At 38.0% G+C, this 19,744-nt stretch overlaps 1 long non-coding RNA gene across 1 annotated transcript; it reads left to right on the top strand.

Annotated features, from left to right (window-relative positions):
- Window positions 1-11,912: 11,912 nt before the first annotated feature.
- LOC116420430 lies at window positions 11,913-18,621 on the top strand. The gene is made up of 2 exons (XR_004230764.1): window positions 11,913-12,202; window positions 17,622-18,621. It is a non-coding gene; the product is annotated as an uncharacterized LOC116420430 (long non-coding RNA).
- Window positions 18,622-19,744: the final 1,123 nt, after the last annotated feature.

Below are 19,744 nucleotides of genomic sequence, written 5' to 3'. Positions count from 1 at the left end.
GTTATGTCTTTGCTAACATTTTGTTTAAAATTTTTGCATTGATATTTATTAGGGAGATTGTTTTGCAATTTCAGTGCCATATTTGTGTCAAAGAAAGAATTTGGCAATACTCCTCCTTTTCCTATTTTTCCAAATAGTTTCCAAAGTTTTGGAATTAATTGTTCTTTAAATGTTTGAAAAAATTCATTTGGTAATCCATCTGGCCCTGGAGATTTTTTCTTAGAGAGTTCATTAATGTCTTTTTCAATTTGGCTTTCTAAAATGAGACTATTAAGTAATTTGTTTCCTCTCTCTTAATCTGGGAAATTTATATTTTTGTAAATATTCATCCGTTCCAGTTACATTCTTAGTGTTGCTTCCATACATTTGGGGAAAATTGGCCCTAATTATTGCTTTAAATTTTTTCATTGGAAATAAGTTCATTGTTTTCATTTTTGATGATGATGATATGTTTTGTTTTCTTTCCTTTTATTTTAAATCAAATTAACCAAAGTTATGTTACTGTTTTTTTTTCATAAAACCAATCCATAGTTTTATTTATTAGTTCCATATTTTTCTTAGTGTCAATTTGATTACTCTTTCCTTTGAGTTTCAGAATTTCTAATTTGATATTTAATTGAAGGGTTTTAATTTGTTTTTTTTTTCTAGCATTTTTAGTTGCATGCCTAAATCATTAACTTCCTCTTTCTTTTATTCACGTATGTATTTAGAGATATCAAATTTCCTCTAAGAACTGCTATGGGTGCATCCCGTTTTGTATTTTGTCTCATCATTGTCATTCTCTTGGGTGAAATTATGGATTGTTTCAGTAATTTGTTGCCTGACCCACTTTCAATTGATTGTTAGTCTATCTTTTCTTGGGCCTTTATTTCATATAATTTTTCTTGCATTGTGGTCTAAAATGGAAGCATTTACTATGTCTGTCTTTCTACATTTGGTTATGAAGTTTTTATGCACTAATACATGGTCAGTTTTTGTGTAGGTGCCACATATAGCTGGGAAAAAAGTGTGTTCTTTTCTGTCCCTATTCTATTTTCCCCAATAGTTTTCTAGTATTCTAATTTCTAGATTTTTCTAGTGTGCTAAAAATATCCCTAGTTTGTTTCTTGTCAATTTTGTGGTTAGATTTTTTTCTGATTCTGAGAGAAGACTGTTGAGCCTTCCCACTACTATAGTTTCGCTATCAATTTTTCCTATAACTGGCTTAAAAATTTCCCTAGAAATCGGGCAAATTTACCACTTGGTTAATACATATTTAGTATTGTTACTACTTCATTGTGGATGGTACTCTTTATCATAATGTACTTTCCTAATTTATCTCTTTTAATAAGATGTATATTAGCTTTTGCTTTTTCTTAGATCAAAATCACTACTGCTCTTTTGTTCCCCTTCAGCTGAAATAAAATAAATTCTGTTCCAGCCTTTTTTCCCCTTCATTTTGTATGCATCTCTCTGTGTCAAATGTGTTTCTTATAATCAATATATTGTAGGATTCTGTTTTTTTAATCCACTCTGCTATTCACTTTCGTTTTATGGTATCCCATTTGTATTCACTTATGATTACCAGCTCTGTACTTTCCTCCATCCTGTTTTTACCCCTGTATAGACTTTATAGAGATATAAAAATATCTCTATAAAAATAAAAAAAATCTTTATACAGATATAAAAGATAACTGAAGAAAATCACTCAATAAAACTAGAAGGAAGCAAATGGAAACCAATGACTGTGTGCAACAGTAAGAATCTGTCAAATAAATTAAAACAAATGAAAAAAATGGACGAACATAGGAAATAGTTCACTGGAAAAACAGCTGACCTGGAAAATAGATGTAGAATGGACAATTTAAATATTATTGGCCTACCTAAAGGCCATGACCAAAAAAAGAGACTGGATAGCATTCTTCAACAGATCATTAAGTACAACTGCCCCGTTAGAGGAGGAAATACTCATTGAAAGGATAAATCAATCATTTTTGGAAAGAGAGCACACAAGGGAAACTTCAAAAACCATTGTTTCAAAACTCCAGAACTACAATCTCATGAAAAAAGGTACTGCAGGCTTCCAGACAAAAAGAATTCAAATATCAAGGAGCAACAGTTAGTTTTACCTAGGTTCTGACAGTTTCTACAGTAAAGGATCGGAGGACCTGGTATACCATAGTCTAGAAGGCAAAGGACTTATATTTTCAACCAAGAATTAACTACCCAGTGAGACTCAGCATCATGTTTCACAAGAACAGAAGCATTTATTTATATTTGAATTCTGACAAATATATATGTAACAATTCATCCCAATATCTCAAAAACTTTCTGAAAAAATAAGTAAAGAAGATTTCCTCCCAAAGTCCTTTTATTACAAAACTACAGTTTTGATAGCTAAACAGAGGAAAACAAAAACAGAGAAAGAATATTGTAGACAGATTGCCTTCATGAATAGCAATGAAATATTTGCATTTAAATCATAGGAAGTGAGCAAACACTATGTCCCGTGGGATTTATACTAAGAAGGCAGGCTGTTTCAATGTTAGGAAAATCACCAGCATAAGTGACCAAAACAATTAACAAAACCAACAAAAATCATAAGATTTTATCAACACATGCAGAATAAAAGCTCTAATTTATTATGCAGCACAGCCTTATATATGTATATATATATATATATATATATATATATATATATATATATATATATTTCAAGGAAATTGATGAAAAAAGACAACCCAATCAACATTCAGAGAAGAGTTTGGGGTTTCCGGTAAAGATATCTGCCAATGGGAGGAGAGCCAATCCAGCCACTTCAGCAACTCACTCACAGGCAAAAGGTCTGTTAAGGCATCTCTGCTTATGAGCAATTGCACTGTGTCCCTCAGGCCAATCCTTTTCCCATGCCAACATCACTGTTCCTTGCTCAACAAGGGCATTTCTACAAGGTGACAGAAAACTAATTGTGCATTAAAGGTCGAGATGGCCTCTGTACTCCCTTTTGCCAGAATCTCATACACTAGCAGAAAACACTAGAAAGCATAGGACCCAATAGAAACTTATTAAAAGGATAAGTAATATATTTTCAAAATTAAGCAGAAGCATTCTTTTAAACAGGAATAAACCTGAAGTCTTTTAAATAAGATCTGGAGTGAATCAAGGCCGTCTATTATCATTGTAATTATTCAGGATTATACTAGAAAGCATAGGTGTAGTAAAAGGATAGGAAAAGGCAATTGGAAAAAATAAAAATAGGCAATTAGAAGACAAAACTAACCCCCCTTAGGTGGTATTATGGTTTACTTAGAGCACACTAGAGAATCAAAACAAAATGAACCACAAAACTAGGAGAAACAATTAACAACTTTAGCAGAGCTGCAGAATACAAAATAAACCTATGTAATTCCTCAGAATTTCTCTATACTACCAAGAAGACCAAGCGGAAAGATATAGACAGAGAAGTTCCTTTAAATAATTGCAAATAATAGAAACTATATTGAAGGTTCCCTGCTACAACCAACCCACTGACTACATGAAAACAGTGAGAAAGTACTTTTTTACAAAAATAAAGAAAAAGCTAAATCACAGGACAAATGTGAGTAATTAATCTGCAGCCTGAGCCAAGAAAAAAAAAGACATTTTTATTTACCTTAATTTAATTATTCAAGGTCATAACATAAATTAATAAAATTTATTTCTTAAATTAGAAAAAACCATAAAGATCAAACCTTCTGAAAAAAGAAAACATAAAGTGAAGAAGGGAATCACTGAGGGGGGGTAGGGGGTGGGATGGGAAGGAATGTGGCAAAGCACTACAAGATTTTAACGTGTACTCCAAAGCAGTGATATAGAAGGATGGATCAGTGGACCAGATTAGGTATACAACACACAATAAGAAATGACCCCAGTTAAGCAGTGTTTGGCAAAGTGAAGGAGCTAAGCTTCAGCAGGATAATTCATCGTGTGACAATGTCGGGAATACTAGTTAGGGAAAACTAAATGTGGATAACATGTCACATTTTATACTAAGATAATGTCAAAATGGGTACAATTATTTTGACATAAACAGTGATATTGATGTGGGTAATGATGGTAGGCACCAAAAGTTGGGATTTGGGTCTTGTGAAAAATTCACAATGGTCATTCTCTTTGTCAAAATGTAGATTTATTTAGGGCAATAAGTTACAGACAAAATGAAAGGATACAATTTACACCAGGAATGATAAATATGAAACAAAGTGGGAGAGACTCTGAAAACCAAGTTCTTCAGTGGAATTCACAGTAACCCAGTAGAAAGGGAGCATCCTTTCCCTATGCAAAGGAACTTAGCACCCTAAAAGTATTGGGAAAAGGAGGAAAAATGGGGGAGAAAAATAATATAATTGGAGTTCAAAGCCACCTTGGAAGGAGGAACAACCCCAAGGCCGAGTGAATTGGGGAGTTGATTAAAGGGGGGCAGCAACCTGGGTGACCTGGTAAACCAGATTTTAGGAAAGTTAAGGCGCGGATGACTGGAATTTCTGATAGGCTGGCGGTGAGACTGCTCCGGAACCACCGAGGGTGGAATTGGGGCCCATTGATTTCCTACTGAGAAACCCTCCCCAGAAAATTGGGACCCCAAGGAGCTAAAAATTTGGACTCTACTTTCCCTTCTTCTTGTGGGATTAATTTTAACCAAGGGTCCCGAACCTGTTAAGAATGGAAACTCTGGACTTTGAAAAAAGGATTTTAAACAGGTTTAAAAGAAGCCAGTGGGGAATTGGATAAAGGAAATGGGCTTACCAGTTTAAAGCCTGGTGAATTACAGTTTTATTTCCCGTGATGTGCCTTTAATAACTTAATATTTCTAAAGATTCAAATTAAAATAATTTGGAAATTTTAATTTTAAAAAAATAACCATATAAACTAGGAACAAAAACTTCAATAAAAATTTAATTTCCTATTCAGGCTTTATGGTTCCCCTTTCCCTCATTTTTAAACTTCCCTTTGGGAAAACTGGAAAAGAAAGGGACTTTGGGGGTTGCTTTTGGCCGTTAATTTTCCTTAAATTCAACCACCTTGGATTATGGTAATTACCTTTTAAAACCAAGGATCTGAAACCACGAAAATATAAGAGAAAAACCCAATTTTAAAAATTTGGCTTTGGCCTTTAACCCTTTCTTTCTTTTTTTAATTTGTTGGGTTTCGAATTTGAAAAATTTTAAAAGCCATTTGCTTAACTTCATTCCAAACCAATTTTTAGATTCTCAATTGTTGGTTTTCAGGAAAACAGTAAAATGAACCTTAGCTATGGAAAAAGGATTTGGAAAACTTAAAACCCATTAAATTGAAATTCCCAACCCAAAGAACCTTACTTTTACCTTACAAGTAATTGTAAATTTTGATTGATTTTGCCAGAAAAAACATTTGGTCAAATTAAATAATTTTGCCCAACAATTTTTATTTTAAAAAAATTTCATCTATAATTATCCTATTGATTAAAAAATTTTAAAAAGGTTTTAATTTTAATTTGTAAATTACCTTTTCCCATTTTATTCCTTTTTAAAATTTAAAAAAAAAAGATGATTTGTTTTGGGTTTTTTTTTTTTCCCCTTTTTAAATTTCAATCTTAATTGATTTTTTACCCCTTTAAAACTTTCAAAGGTTATAATTTCTCTATTTGTTTAAGTTTTTTAATTTCTTCTTTTTCTAGTTTTTTTTTTTTAAATTTTTATTTCATTTCTAATGATTTTTCCTTTCTTTTTAAAGGGGAAATTTGGTTTCCCTTGGTTATTTTGAATAATTTTCCAATTCCTTTTGTTAAAATTTTATTTTAATTTTTTCCTTTTAAAAGAAGCTGGGAAAAACTCTGTTTTGAAAATTTTGGTTTTTATTTTGTTTGAAAAGTTATTTTTTAACCAAATTATTTTCTTTTTTTATTTCATTATATTTTCGGGGTTTTGGGGTTTCTTTTTGAAAGAAACTTTTTTCTTAAAAAAAAAAAATTAACTTTTTGTTTTTTTGGTTTGGTTTCTTTTAATGGTTTTTCCCCTTGGGTTTTCCCCACCTTGTTTTAGCCCTTCTTTTTAACACTCAATTTTCTTTCAAATTGGCCTAATTTTTTCCCCAAAGTTTTATTTCAATTGAACCCTTTGGCAAAATTTATTGGCAAATTTGTTTTTTTAAAGTTTTTCTGGTTTTTTTTTTTAATTAGTTTGAAAAGTTACTTTTTTGGGAAAAATTTGGCAACCTGATCCATCAACCTTTCTCTTGGTAATATTTTCACAACTAATTCTGTTTTTCAGTGGTTGCAGGGTAATGCGATTTGGGCTAAGGTGTGGTCACTGCTTTGGTGCTCTGTGTTATGGCTCTTACCCAGAAAGAAGCTCTGATCTCCTGGGACTGCAATAAGTATAGCTCCATATGGTCCCTGCTACCTTACAACACCTGAGGTTCAAAAGGAGACCCCAAAAGTTTGTGGCTGATCAGGGTAGCAAGGTTTCAAAAGCTTTTGATTGCTTAAAGTCACCTCCAAGTCAAGGAGCAAAGTTTATTGTAATTGTAATGGCAATCGACACAGACTAAGTTCCAAAAGGATTTTATCCAAGAACCAGGAGCAAGAAGTTAAATTTATAGAAATAGATGGAGAGATCTGGTGCTTCATATTACTGATGTACTAATTTTATTGTGCACCTCAAAATTGCATTTTATGACTTGGTCTAGTATGAGCAACAATATTGAGTTGTATGGCTTAGAGGTAAAAACTGAAGAGTGGTCTGGTATGCACCTCACCATTTAGGGTTAGGAAGCTTATTATCCCTGTTATCCTTGTTATCGGGCAGTCAGTATGGAAGTACATAGTTCCATAGCAATCCCAAGGGCTGGTGGCCTCAGGGCAACTGCTACCTTCTCCTAGAATCTGTATTTTGTCACAACCAGAAGCAGTTCTTGTCCTCAGAACCCCTAATCCTTGTGATCAAAAAGGATATAGTTCCTCCAGATCCTTACACCTTCTTGCCCCAAAGTACTCTTTCTCTCTCTAGAACTGGGACCCAGTATTCTGTAGGAGCCAAAAGGTACCAAACAGCTTCTAGTCTTTCATCCAGTGCTAGTACAGGGGTCACTTAACCTTTTAAAAAAGGTCCCTTAAATTTCGGCTTCTTGAGCTAGAAAGACAGCTCCTTACTTCCTTTTCATCCATTGAGTGGCATTTCATCCACATGGGCTGCAGGGCAACCTCAGCCCCCGTGTTACAGATCTCTTCTTCCAACCTCGGAAGGGGTCTTGGGCAAGAATAACCCACTTTGATCTTTTATTGTGTCACCACTTAAGAATTTGATTTGAGCCACGAATTTAAAGGGGAATTGTGAGAGAGCTTGGCTTTGGGCTTCCTGTACTGTGCCATGTAGCTAATAACTTCTTCCATTGTCCTGCTGATCATTTGTGCTTTCAGGAAACATAGAAATGAACAAAAGGAAATGCACAATTTCCCTTGAGTTGGAGTATTTTCCCCGGCTGTACCCACCACTGTAACGTTCTGGTTAGCTTTCTAGAGGTCCTCCAAATGGGCCTTGGTTTCAGCAGAATAATCACCACAAGAATAGTCAGGAATAAAGTCCAAAGTCTTTATTATCTGCTTCACAGTCTTTCTCCTTCTCCTGGGGCTGGGCTAGTTTTCTGGGGGATCTTCAGATGGGTCTTGGTCTTAGTGGAGAAGTGAAGGAGCCAGTTCAGCCACCACGAGGGTCTTTATCTTTGAGTCTGACTTCCAGCCTCCAACCTCCAGCCCTCTGTCTTCTCTGTCTATCTCCAAGTCTGTCTTCCTCCCAGATCTCTTAGCTCTTATATGCTCTATTATAAGTACATCATCATAGGTATCAAACTTGTAGAATAGGTGTCAACCTGTAGAACAATACTAAAACTAAGGTTAATGCAAAAGTAAGAATCATTATCTCAATTCCACCAAATTAACACCTTTTTATAAGATTATTTATTTCAAGGACACTGGGCCATCTACCCAGCACCTTCAATTTCTCACCCTTCATCCACCCCTTCTTTTCCTTTATTCCCTTCACACCCCAAGGGATTCCATTTTACAAGGGAAGTCTTTTCTTGGACCTCCTACTTCAACCCCTTCCCACTGCTTATTACTTCCTCTTCATCCTGTGTTCGGGCGCCAAAATGGGAAGGGTTTTTTAGGCAACCTTTCCCAGTTAAATTTCCAAAAATCCAAGCTTGGTAAAATCAAACTTTATTTTCCTTTCAAATTAAGCCGGTTAGTTGGAGGCCTATTCTCTATTGGCCTCCAAAGAATCTTGCAACTTTGTCCTTGGCTTCTGCCTCTTCCTTTCTTCAGCCCCAGCCAGCACCAAATTTGGAAGATCCAATGAATCTCTTGCCTCAAAGAAAGGCCCGGGTTTCAATAGCTCTCTGACCCGGGAAAACCTCAACTCCCAGAGTTTCTAGTAACTCCTCAAGTAACTAACTCCAGTCAGTCCCACAGGAAGAACTAACTTGAAGCTTCAAAAGCTCCCTATATTTATGTGATCTCCCAAAGGTTAACTCCACCTTCTGGAAGGAGAGGGATTCTGGGTTATATCCCAGAGTGCTCTCTGGCCCTAAGAACTTCAAGGGAAGTGTGACTTTCGACTAAGCCCTACACGTGTGAACTCCATTGAGTACTTAGATACATATGAGCTCTCTAAAGGTGTGAACACAAGCATTGTTTCCATCAGTTGTACTTAGTACCTAGGGGCTGACAGGACCCTCAGCTGATTTCAGTAGAAAAGCCTCTGATGCTGATTTAAGTGGAAAAGCCTGTGACCCTGATCGAGTGGAAAAGAGAAATTTGTCGATGTTTTCATTGTGGAAAAGTTGGACATTTGAGGGCCCGATGCAGATATGGAGATAGAGTGAGAAGACAGGGTGAGAGAAAACCCAAAACCCCATGTCCAAAATACAACGGAGGCTTTCACTGGGCCTCTGAATGTAGATTGACTCAGAGAAGTGAAAGGCAAGGCCCAGCTCCTATGTATGAATCAAAGGAAAGGTAGATAGCCTGAGGTTGCAACCCAGGAGAGTCTTTTAGAAATTCAGGACTCTGATATCATCAACCAACAGAAAAGAATCAAGGTTAAGTTGGAGAGAATAAGATTTTTAACCCAATGGAGCAGGTCCAGTGCAGACAGCTCCAATATAATTACCAAGATAAAGAAAAGACCTCAAAACAAAGGGAAGATTCAAAAACATCTGACACTGAAGGAATTCTGAAATGAGACTGTTTAAAATAACTTTTAAAATCTATTAATGGACTTGGCACATTTGGACAGGGATTTTTTGGGACTATTTTAGTACTTATGGAGTTAATTCTGTATGTTGATTCATGTTAGGAAAAATTGTTTATTTCAAAGTTTACAGGAATCATTGGATTCCTAACAAATGAACTAATGGACAATGTTTGTTGTAAATTTCGTTAATTCATGTTATTTGTTAAATTGCTACTAGACTGTTTTAAGTATGGATATATTACACCTTATTCCAAGTAGGCCCTTTAGAAACCCCCTAATCTGATTTGATTTTTATCCTTTGGTATTTCGCCCCTTCCTGAGATTTCATGGAAAGCATGATCACCTTTTAGGTTCTCACCCCTTAAAGAAGTCAAGGAGGTTATGATCGCCTATTTCTAAATCAAAGAAAGGGGATGTTGGAATCTTTACAAAGTGTTAAGACATTGGAGTTGATTTGATCTTAGAAAGAGAATTTTAGAAATTGAACTAGGTTACTAAGACAACTGATGGAAACAATGCTTGTGTTCACACCTTTGAGAGCCTTAGGATCTAAGTACTCAAAGGGTTCACACATGTAGGGGCTTAGTCTGAAGTCACACTTCCCTTGAAGTTCTTAGGGCCAGAGGAGCACTCTGGGAGATAACCCAGAACCCTCTCTCCCCAGAATTGGAGAACCTTTGGGAGATCAATAAATAAGGGGCTTTTAGGCCAAGTTAGTTTCTTCCTGTGGGACTGACTGGAGTTAGTTACTTGAGGGTTCAAAACCTGGGAGCTCGAGGAGGTTTTTACTTGGAGTAGGGAGAAAGCTCTTGGAACCCAGAAGCCCTATCTTCAAGGCAAGAGATTCATTCATCTTCCAACGGTTGCTGGCTGGAGGCTGAAAGAAAGCAAAGAGGAAGCCAAAGGACAAAGCTGGAAATCCCTGGAGCCAGGCAGAGGGATAAGGGCCTCAACCAACCGGGCTAATTTGAAAGGAGAAAAAACGTTTGCATTTTTACCAGCCTTTGGATTTTTGGAATTAATTATTTTAATGGACTAAAATTCCCAAAGAAAACCTTCACAATACTGCACATAGAATGATTCTCCAAAGTTGTCTGCATGTTTTTCCCCATACCTTAGCTTCTTTCTCCCAGAGGCGACTTTTTGCCTTTCTTTATATTCCCAGCATTTACTTAGCTCAGCTCTTGACACATAGTACCAGAATTTTATTGACTGACTATTCTGGACCCGATTTTCACTAACAGTTTTAGGAGGAAATTTATGAAATCACTTGGTAGAGGAGACTGAGCCAGAAAGGCGGGTGTGGTTCCCTTTTGTCCAAGCTCAGAGCAGAGTACACACACATAACTGGGGGGGGCGATGCAATGCGTGGGTGGTGGTTTGTCCCTTCCCCTGCATTCCTGCTCTGTTCCTCAGGCCTGGACAAAGAGCCTGGAGCGCCCTTCCCCCACACCACCCCGTTCTGTTTCTGAGCTGGGGGTTGTCAGGAATCCAAGTCCTGTTCAAGGGCTGGGGCTTTGCAGATGCTGCTGAGCTATTGTGCTCTTCCTTTCCTTGGCAACCAGGACCCTCCTTCCTTGACCTCTCTCTTCTGCATTGTGTTCTCCCCCAGTTTCTGGCCAGGGCCCCTCAACCAAGCTCAACCAGGTCAGTTGCTGTCCCTGGGCCCTAGCCCCCACAGCCCGGCCTGGGGAATTTGGGACCCTTTCCAGGCCGGCCCCCTCCGGGTGCAAGATGGTGTCCCCCCTAGCAGGGGGCTGGGTGATGAGGGTTGGATTAGGGCTCAACAACTGCTCTGGGGCCCTTTGTCCCAGGGCCCACCTTTTCCTCCTCCTTTCTTGTTCCTTTCCCATGTTCCGGGTTTAGAGACCAGCCCCAACCCGGTGACGACACAGGACCGCCCCCTTCCCCAATCCCATTTCTGTCTCTTTTTCTGGAGATGGGGATTGTGGGAAGGAAGGATGGGGTCTGTGGCCCTCATCCAAATTCCCCACCTTTCCCCTTCCAGGATCCCTGTTCCCCCATGTTCCCTCATCTTCCAGATGGACCGATCCTGAGGGTCCTGAGGAGCCTAAGCCACAGGGAGTGAGGTAGGTGTCCCCTCCCTGCTCCTGCCCCTCCCTTTCTTCTTGTCTCTTTCCAGCCTTTCCATGAAGCCCCCTTCCCCCAATGGCTTTCCTTCCTGCCCAGGAGGATGGGGGGAATAGAGGTCCTGACACCTTTGTCTGTTTGTGTGTATGTGAATGTGCTAAGCCCCGTGTTGTGTCTTTGTCCGTGAGGAGGGGTGGGTGTGGGTGGGAGGGAGTGTGCCCTGTGAGCGCCTGCACCTGCCTGGTGCTTCCTGCAGGCTCAGGGCTCAGTCTGGAAGGCTGCGGGTTCGCGGGCTGGGGTGCGGCCCAGGCCGGCAGCGAGGAGCCTTTGGGGCGCTCCCTTCCCAGTTTCTGAAAACCGGCCGCCCCTCAACCACCCCAAGCTCAGTTCAGCTGCTCCCCCCTCACACCCCACCCCTAGCTGCCTGGGCTCGGGAAAGTAGGACCCTGGTCAGCGCCGGGCCCCCCTCCGGGTGGAAGAAGCACTGAGGCCCCCCCTCGGCGTTAGGTGATGAGGGGCCAAAGAGAAGATTTGGGAGGGCCCCCAACCGTTTGGGAGCCTCCCAGTCCCCTCCCTGTCCTGAACACTGCTCTCCCCTCCCTTCCCTCTGTGCCCTGGGAGGAGACTAGTCCCATCCCTGGTGACGTCACAGGACCGCCCCTTCCCAATCACCATTTCTGTAAGTCTCTTTTGTCTGGAGATGAGGATGTGCTGGGACCAGAGAGGATGGGGGTCTGTGCGCCCCTCATCCAGTTCCCTACCTTTCCGCCTTCACAGGATCCCCTCCGTTACCCCCATCTTCCCTCATCTTCCGGACGCACCGATCCTGAGGGTCCTGAGGAGCCTAAGCCTCAGTGAGTGAGGTAGGTGTCCCCTCCCTGCTCCTGCCCCTCCCTTTCTTCTTCCTCCCCAGCAAGGAACCTTTAGGGACACTATCTCTCTCTCTCTCTCTCTCTCTCTCTCTCTCTCTCTCTCCATATCAAATTCTACTAAGTGCAACTTAAGGCTACATGAATTCTCTGTTTCACCAAAGTTCACCAAAAGTTTTCCAGACTTAAACACATAAAAGATTGTTTAACTTGTTTCATATGTTAAACTCATCCTGGTGTAAAGGATCGACCATTAAATGAACTTACAGAATTTTTGTATATAACTTCCTTATTACATATGTCACTGTATCTCTTAAACAGGCTCATGATTTCTCAGGACTGATGACCTTCTCTATTCTGAATGTTTAAGAAAACTGCCAAGCTTAGAAATAAAACTTGGGCAGGGGCCTCAGCTGAGCTGTTTGTTGCCCAACCCCCACCATTCATCCTGTTTTGATGGGCTGCCAGTGGTCCTCAAACTTTTGTTCTCAATATCTTGATCCTATTAAAAATGATTGAGGATCTCTCCAAAGAGTTTTTGTTTATGTGGTTTATAGTTATAGATATTGATCACATTAAAAATAAAAACTAATTATGAATTTGTAGACTCTCTGAAAGGATTGATGCTCTGGACCAGACTTTGAGAACCACTGCTGTATACACTAATTATCAGATTTAGATTTAACATGATGACAATAGCTCCAAATAACTTAGATAACAATTTTTTAAAGCATTTTTCCTGAAAATAACCCAATAGTTTTTGTTATATTTTTTCTATTAATTTTTTTAGCAGCAATGAAACCTACCTAATTCCTTAATTTACATTTACAAAATAATTCGAGATAGGATGAACAAGGCTAAATTGAATTTTCAATTTTAATAGTTTAACATCTATTCTGTCTCTAAACTGCTGAGTCCTCAGAGATAATTTTCATTGCCTTAAATAATTTTCTTTTTTTTTAGAGAGAAGGCAAGATAATGTGTGTGTGTGTGTGTGTGTGGGTGTGACACCCACCCACCCACACACACATGAGATCTATATGGCTTTAATTCATGAAATTTCCTAAATATCAGTCAGATGTTCTGGACAAAGTGACTATCCATTTTGAATATTTTCCAATTTCAGACAAATCATTTTTCCTGGTGAGCCAGGAAAGAGTTAAGATGCATTTTTTTGTGTGTCTGGGCCCAGAGAAGTCTAATTCTAGATATCAAAAGCAGGATGATTTTTTTTTGACAGTTTTTAAGTTAGCTGTGAACTGCTTTTCTGTTTCCTAAATATGCAAATAGATTACACTTTATATATTCTTATAATGGGCTTTGATTAAAGTTCCTTTAAACCACTTTTATCATCATATCTCAAAAAAAATTATATTTTCTTTCTCTCCCTCTTATCCCTTTTTCCAGGTCAGGGAAGGAACAAGAAAAGAAAGAATTCCATCACTTTTTCCCTAGGTAAGTGGAGGCCCAGTTAATTTGCTTAATGAATTTACACACCCCAAAATTTTCTCAACATTAGATTTTGGCATATTAATCTAGAGTTATCAAAATATGAAGAATTTAAATTATTTATTATTTTTTTGAAGCAAAATCAAATTAGTTGTCTTTACAAATCAGAAAATTTAGATATAAATTAATTTGCCAGAATTATGCTTGTCCATTTCGTAACTAAAAAGAATGGTGAATTAACAAAAAAAAAGATGTTATTCTTAATACTTAGTTGTTGAGTGTTGCCAGGCACACCAATTCTTCTCACGCAATTGCTGGGCCAGGAGGGCTGATGAAGCTGGGGTGTCTGGAGGCAGGATTCTGAGAATGGTGGAGTTTTGACCCCCCCCATCTGCATTCCCAAGCTTGATTGGGTGGGAATTTTTTGCAAGCTTTTGAGTCTACCTCTATTAAGGCTTTTTTCTACAATACTCTTAGCATATGAGAGAAGTTAGGAAATAATGATAAAGAGGACAATCCCATCAGCAGTCCCTCCAGAATCTCCCTCCCACCTGGGTGAATTACTGGACAAAGAAAAGATTCAAAAGAAGTTAGTAAAAACCATTTTTCCTAATTGTTATTTTTGACTAATTTCCAAATTCCATAATCAATTTTCTCAAAATGTTGAGACTTTTACTAAGGTGTTTTACTCACAAAACTTTTGAGAATCTGTAAGATATTATTTTAATTTTATTTTCTAATCATTTTTTTGTGCATTTTTTCAACCTCTGGCCAGAGGTTTTAAATTCACAGGAAAAAGATTAGGCCCTATTTTTCAGGAAATTTCCGGCACACAAACTACAGCACAGACCTTTTTCAGGTAACAAAATCTAGCTCTCACACACATATGACGTGGACATTCTGTGCAGAAACAAACATGGACACAAACAAAAATGACATGGAAGAGAATTGTCCCAACTTTATATGACACCATAAACTTGAAAAATTAAAAAAAAAATCTTATCACCATTATCACTTGTGATAGCATCAACCATTCTTTTACACACAAAAAAAATCACTGTTAAGAAATCTTTTAACGAGCAGAATATTCAGGACTTGGCCTGTTTCAAAAAAAAACAAAATTTATATCTTGAAAATATTAAGAAGATCTTGAGTGGTATACAGGTAGCAATAATTGCATATAACCCTACTTGTATTTTGGAAAAAGTATTAAAAACCTATTTAGTAATAGTGTTCAAAAGCAAGGTAGGAGACAGAGATTCCTTAAAAAGGTTTCTTTTTCTTTTTTATGCCAAGGAGGGTTTTACAGAAAAAGAGACAAAGATCTTTTTAAGTAAGCAAAAAAGGTTTGGTATTGCCGGGTCATCTTCAGTTTAGGGCTTTTTTCAAGCCTCGCCTCTCAAACCCATCTTTCCAGGGTTTAAGGCACATTCCCACAGTCCCGATAGATGGAATACATATACAAAGAGGCTAACTTTTGTTAGTTATGGAAATACCCGTTGATGTTTAGTCACAAATTGTAAAATTGGTAGCTAAAAATAGTATCAATTGGACCTTAGTACCTATTCAGTAGAACTTGCCAATCATTAAAGCTCCTTGAATCAATATTACCCCCATCTGAGGCCAAAGAGAAAAGCCCTTCTTAGACTGGTTAGCCAAACCCAGACATGCTGTCCAAATAACAAGAATTTATTTGCTCCTCCCACTGCTTGTAACTGATCCCAGCTAACTTGGTGAGATTTCTTTTAGAATTTGGATTAGGATAGCTCTGTAAAATTTGAAATAGTTTTGTCAATTCATCTGTTCCCAATTTCAAATACAGTTTTATCCAATTAATATCCCTCACTAATTCCTGATAATCATTTAGATTAATTAACCAAATTATCCCCTCCAGTTTCCATTTTAGAATTGGACAAAAATCAGTGATAGATTGCATCCAGAACACCTACTTTCTGGTGCTCCCCCACCCCAATTTTTTTTAATATATACATATTTTTAAATTTTTATTTTTGTGCTTTTCCTATTTTTGTAAGGTATTAATAATACCAAGCTATTTTTATCTATGTATTTAAGAAAAAATTATCCTGGTGAGAAGTGTAGCAAAGACATATTTTCTTAAAAATTCAAAATAAACTTAAACCTTGGCAATGCTTGGAAACTGACTCCAGTGGGTCTCTAGTGGAAAGAAAATATGTTCCATGTTCACATTGAAAGTATGTATGACAATTTGACAAAAGAACAATTAAATATTAAGTTTTTCTGATTTTTAAGCAATCCCTTGAAAGGTGGAAGTAAGATATTTTGATTTTACCACAGCTAATGCCCTTTAAATTAGCATTAGCATTTTTTAAAGGCAGGTTGTTTCAATGGAGTTTTAAATTGCCTCCCTTTACTGATAAAATAAAACAAACAAACAAAAAACCTGGCTAGCCTCTTTTTAATTTAAAATGAATTATTTTGATCATGAGCTCTACTATTTGTATTTTGAAAGGAATAGCCCTTTCTCTTTTAAAGCGTTTCCTGAACTAGTTCCCTAGGTGTAAGAATTTGACTTTTCTTCAGGTCTGTGTCTATGAGAGAGATCCCAATAGGAAGCCTAGGGGAAGGGGAAAAGTCCTACTTCTTTCTCTCTTCAAGCATTTAGACTTTATAGTCTCTACCCTCCTGTCTTCCTCCAAAGTATTGATAAAAGAATGTACTTTAAGGATTTAAGGGATCTGTCTCTGAGGGTTGGAGAAATACACCAAAATAGAGATTATAGAAACTGGAAGATCTCCCAGTCCTTTTCCTTTTAACTAACTAATACTTTCAGATACTATTCTCAGTCCCTGCTATCTGATTTATTTTGCCTCATTCCAGATTGAATATGTATGCTCTGTTGATATCAGCTGGACAATAATCAATTTTATAAATTGCATCTTATTATATATATTCTTATATGATATTTGATACCTTATATTCTCTATTTATTTGATATCTTTCATCTGTGTCAGCCTGGTGATAAACTATTTCTAATGCTAAATTATTTCCAGTGATAAAGTGCCTGTTGGTGATCTCCTTTTTTCCCACTTTATCCTCACTTTGTATTATTTAATTCCCCAATTACCTGAATTGTACCCACATGTCTAAATGAGCACCCTTCCATGGAAGCTCTGTCCATGTTCCATCCCTAGTTTGGCCGCCACTGTTGGAGTCCAGCTCCTGTAGTGAGATGAAGGATGTGACATATGGGGGCCAGGGGAGAAAGTCCTGTTTATGGACTCTTCGAAGTTTATTGGTCAGAGAGACAAATACACATACCTCAAATGCTTAAACTCTTTTAAAATTCCTGTAGCCTAACAAAATTCTACTATGATGTAAATGATTAAACCCCTTAAGCCCTGGATCTTGGGTACTTAGAGATGTAAATAGTTGAGATACACATCAGAGTAGAGTTTATTATATCATTGTCTCAGGTATCTTTCTTCCAAATACCTTGAGTCTCCTTTTGGACATTCTTTCCTGTTCTAAGTTCAAAGGTTTAGCTTTTAATCCAAAGAGGAGTGTTTGCATTTTGCTTCAGCCGCTAGATTATTAATTTATTATATTGACAAGCAGTCTCTGCTATTTCAATAAGGGAGTTTTAATGGGCCAAGTTACTCTAAGACTCAAAACCTGGAATGGAGTCTTAGCTCCTGGCCCCTCTACATCACTTAACTCTGTTTGCCTCAGTCCCTCATGTGTCAAATCAACCACAAAAGGAAATGGCAAACTCTTCCAATATTTGGGGCCAAGAAAGCCCCAAATAGGGTCAGGAAAAAGCAGACAGGACTAAACAACAACAATTGATTTTCAAAATCTTAGATTTTTAGTGTAGTTTGAGATCTGTTCCTGATAATTACTAATCCCAAACCCTTCTTTTCTTCCTTCCCTCCATTAATCATTTCTATTTATTGTTTTTTTTTCCTTTTTCTTCCATCACTAGGATATCCCATGGATTTTGCCCTCTTCCCGTGAGTGCCATGCCATGAGTGAGGTAACAAATCTCATTTTTTGTTTTAGAGAAGAAAAGAAAATTGAGCCCAGCTGTTTGTGGCATTTGAGGAAAAGGTATGCACATGGGTAACACCTGTGGACCTGTGGCAGCTTGCCTGCTATACCTGGAACCTCAAAGCTCCCCAGGTGTGCCCATTAACCAGCTGATTGATGAATCCCCTCATTGAAGATGAGATATTTCAGGGGGATATTCCACAGCTGCCCCATCTCATAAAAACCCAACATATAAGATGAAACACACCAAAGATGTTCAATGTATGTCGATTGATTGAAATTTATACCTGTGGATGCAGGTAAAATCTGGTTGAAATGAACATTAAGGCTAACCCAGAAGTGTTTGTGTGTGTTTGTGAGGGAGAGAGAAATACAGAAAGAGAGAGAGGGAGAGAGAGAGAGAGAGAGAGATTGAGAGATTGAGAGATTAGATTTGTTGGAGTCAGGGAAGGTGAATTTAAAGCCTCATAGGTTTTTGGAACCCTGAAAAAGTACCTTACTGCTTCATAAGCCAACCTGATGCTCTGTGTCCAGTGGTGAGAATCAGAAACAACTGAGTTCAAGTCCTGTCTCCATATTTAACATTTGTGTGACCTTATTGAGTCTTTAACAACTCTACCTTATGTCAGTGCCAGATTAGGCAAATTAAACTCAATGCTGAGAGGGTTTCCCTGGGTATCTCCTGTCTATCGTTGAGAGGCAACACTCTTGGAAGGACACAGACCAGCCAAGGAATGGCACACATTATAGTACACCACAATGGGAAGGTCTTGGATTCCACAGAAAGAAGCAGACCTCACCAGCATGGAATATATATTTCAGTTTCTCAGGATTACTGGGGCAAATTGTGTTGTATAAGAAAATTTACACATGAGACCACCCCTGTGACTGTTACAGGAGAGACTGGTAGATCCCCAAATATGCATCGGGCCAGGTAAGCTATTACCTAGGAGCAGGACACAAAAGGTTAAAAGTCAGAGTGACTGGCGATCAAGAGCAAGTTTTACTTTGGGTTACTTGGAACTTTTCTTCCTATTTCCATTAAAGGTCATTTGCATTCTCTGTGGAATTATAGGTCCTGCTCGTATTCCCTTGCATCCACCCCACAAAGACATTTGGGAAGGTCCTCTCAGACACAACAGCTAGAGTTTTCCAGGGAGGTGAATTTGAATGGATGGAGAACCTCCCAGAACTTCAGTGCAGTTGGCTGACTCTTTTTCTTTATCCTTCCCTGGCTTCATGGCATCCTCCTCCACAATGACTTCACAGCAGTTTTCTGGGGATTCCATCTAGGTGGTTCAAGGGTAAGAGCACCGGGCCTGGATTCAGGAAGACCTCTGTTTCAAAGTCACCTTCAGGCATTAGTGGTTTGACCTTGGGCAAGGACAAGTAAATTTCCAAGGCAAGCGTTCCTTTTTTCTGCCCTTCAACAAACCCTGACTACCCATCTAATGTGTCCCTGAATTTAGAGCTGTCTTAGGCACTAAGAAGGTCAGATGACGTGACCGTGGTCAATGCTTCGGTGGGTCTAAAGGATTTACCTCCCAAAAGGCCCCAACCAAAGTTTTAAAGAAAGTTCCAAATAATTAAATAATGAAACCTTTATTTAAGGTTCCCTTCCTTGCCCCAGACTCATTAAAACATTTGAAAGGTACTTTTTACAAAATTTTTAAAGAAAAAGCTTTCCAGGACTGGTTAATTAATCTTGTACCTCCAAAAAAAAAGGCTTTTTTTATTTACCCTTAATTTTAATTTATTCCAAAGGTCATTTAACAATAAACATTAAAATTTTTTTTTAAATTAGGAAAAAAACCAGGTAAAGTTTAAATTCTTTTCTTTAAAGAAAACCCAATTTAAAGTGGAAGAAGGAATCCTATAAAATTGGGAAATGGGAAGGAATTTTTTTAAACCAACTAGAAGTTTTTTTAAGTGGTATTTCCAAAAAGCAATTTAAATAAAGGAATTTATCCTTGGAAGTTGGTTTAAAAAAAAGAAAGGAACCCATTAAGAGTTTGGGAAAGGAAGGGCCAAAGTTCAAAGGAAATTTTTAAAAAAAGC

The sequence above is a fragment of the Sarcophilus harrisii genome, unplaced genomic scaffold, assembly GCF_902635505.1.
Source record: "Sarcophilus harrisii unplaced genomic scaffold, mSarHar1.11, whole genome shotgun sequence".
NCBI lineage: Eukaryota > Metazoa > Chordata > Mammalia > Dasyuromorphia > Dasyuridae > Sarcophilus > Sarcophilus harrisii.
The sequence above is the reverse complement of the archived record's forward strand: the minus strand, read 5'-3'. Positions and strand labels throughout refer to the sequence as shown.